Source organism: Petromyzon marinus, unplaced genomic scaffold (genome assembly GCF_048934315.1).
Source record: "Petromyzon marinus isolate PM22_M1 ecotype Great Lakes invasive population unplaced genomic scaffold, UKy_Petmar_22M1.pri1.0 PM_G_Scaffold_18, whole genome shotgun sequence".
Lineage (NCBI taxonomy): Eukaryota > Metazoa > Chordata > Hyperoartia > Petromyzontiformes > Petromyzontidae > Petromyzon > Petromyzon marinus.
In genome coordinates this window covers 3,032,501-3,035,000 of record NW_027422739.1, presented here as the reverse complement: position 1 = coordinate 3,035,000, position 2,500 = coordinate 3,032,501, and positions in this window count along the sequence as shown.

The following is a 2,500-nucleotide window of genomic DNA, read 5'->3' as shown; positions in this document are numbered from 1 at the left end:
CTTCCAGAGGCATTTGCAGCAGGAATGCATGTGCACTCAAAAAATGTGATATTTTTCACGGAGAGACCCCGTGAAACGCTAGAAGTGGGCGGGGATGTCTCTCTTGTGGCTCACGGGGCTGTTAGGGTGGCACAGAAATCCCTCGGAATGGGAAAACGGGTCATTTTCGTGTCGCCACATTGCATACGAACCGCATGAAACTTCCAGAGGCATTTGCAGCAGGAATGCATGTGCACTCAAAAAAGTGAATATTTCTCACGGATAGACCCCGTGATACGCTAGAAATTGGCGGGGATGTCTCTCTTGTGGCTCACGGGGCTGTTAGGGTGGCACAGAAATCCCTCGGAATGGGAAAACGGGTCATTTTCGTGTCGCCACATTGCATGCGAACCGCATGCAACTTCCAGAGGCATTTGCAGCAGAAATGCATGTGCAGTCAAAAAAAAATTGATATTTTTCACGGATAGACCCCGTGAAACGCTAGAAATTGGCGGGGATGTGTCTCTTGTGGCTCACGGGGCTGTTCGGGTCGCACAGAAATCCCTGGGAATGGGAAAACGGGTCATTTTCGTGTTGCCACATTGCGTACGAACCGCATGAAACTTCCAGAGGCATTTGCAGCAGGAATGCATGTGCACTCAAAAACTTCTATATGTTTCACGGATAGACCCCGTGAAACGCTAGAAATTGGCGGGGATGTGTCTCTTGTGGCTCACGGGGCTGTTAGGGTGGCACAGAACTCCCTCGGAATGGGAAAAGGGGTCATTTTCGTGTTGCCACATTGCATAGGAACGCCATGAAACTTCCAGAGGCATTTGCAGCAGAAAGGCACGTGCACTCAAAAATTTTAATATTTTTCACGCATAGACCCCGTCAAACGCTAGAAGTTGGCGGGGATGTCTCTCTTGTGGCTCACGGGGCTGTTAGGGTCGCACAGAAATGCCTCGGAATGGGAAAACGGGTCATTTTTGTGTGGCCACATTGCATAGGAACGGCATGAAACTTCCAGAGGCATTTGCAGCAGGAATGCATGTGCACTCAAAAACGTCTATATTTTTCACGGATAGACCCCGTGAAACGCTATAAATTGGCGGGGATGTCTCTCTTGTGGCTCACGGGCGCTGTTAGTTAGGGTCGCACAGAAATCCCTCGGAATGGGAAAAGGGGTCATTTTCGTGTTGCCACATTGCGTACGAACGGCATGAAACTTCCAGAGGCATCTGCAGCAGAAATGCATGTGCACTCAAAAACGTCTATATTTTTCACGGATAGACCCCGTGAAACGCTAGAAATTGGCGGGGATGTGTCTCTTGTGGCTCACGGGGCTGTTAGGGTCGCACAGAAATCCCTCGGAATGGGAAAACGGGTCATTTTCGTGTTGCCACAATTGGCATACGAACGGCATGAAACTTCCAGAGGCATTTGCAGCAGAAATGCATGTGCACTCAAAAACGTGAATATTTTTTCACGGATAGACCCCGTCAAACGCTCGAATTTGGCGGGGATGTTTCTCTTGTGGGTCACGGGGCTGTTCGGCTCGCACAGAACTCCCTTGGTCCACCTGATTCGTGCATACAGGCAGCAACTAAAACTCTGTAAACCTGCTGTGAGGACATCTAAACAGTGGACCAGTGAGGCTGTGGAAGATTTGCGGGCGTGCTTAGACTGTACTGACTGGGATATGTTCACGACTGCTACCAATAGTCTGGATGAACTCACAGAGGCTGTGTACATCAGCTTCTGTGAGGACTGCTGTATCCCAACACGTACCAGGGTGAACTTTAACAACAACAAGCCCTGGTTCTCAGCAAAGCTCAAAAGGTTGAGGTTGGAGAAGGAGGAAGCGTTTAGGAGTGGGGATAGAGACAGATTCAAGGAGTCGAAGAACAGGTTTAGCAAAGCGGTGAGAGAGGCTAAACGACTGTACTCAGAGACACTAAAACACCAGTTCTCTACTAACGACGCTGCTTCTGTCTGCCAAAGGGCTCAGGCACATCACCAACTACAAACCCAGAGCGCCCCACACCACTAACCACTCCCGCCTAGCCAACGACCTGAACGAGTTCTACCGTAGATTTGAAAGACAATTGGACTGTCCTGAACCACCCCTTCCCACCCAAGAGGCCCCATCCCCCACCCATACTACAGAAACGACTCTCTCCTTTCAGGAGGGAGAAGTTAATGGGCTTTTCAAGAGGCAGAATCCACGCAAAGCAGCCGGGCCGGACTCTGTCTCTCCAGCCACCCTCAGGCACTGCGCTGGCCAGCTGTCTCCGGTGTTCACCAACATCTTTAACACCTCCCTGGAGACATGCCATGTACCAGCCTGTCTCAAGTCCTCCACCATCATCGCTGTGCCCAAAAAGCTAAGGCCAACAGGACTAAATGATTACAGACCGGTCGCCATTACATCTGTGGTAATGAAGTCTTTTGAGCGCCTGCTCCTGGCACACCTCAAAGCCATCACAGACCCTCTCCTGGACCCCCTTCAGTTTGCCTA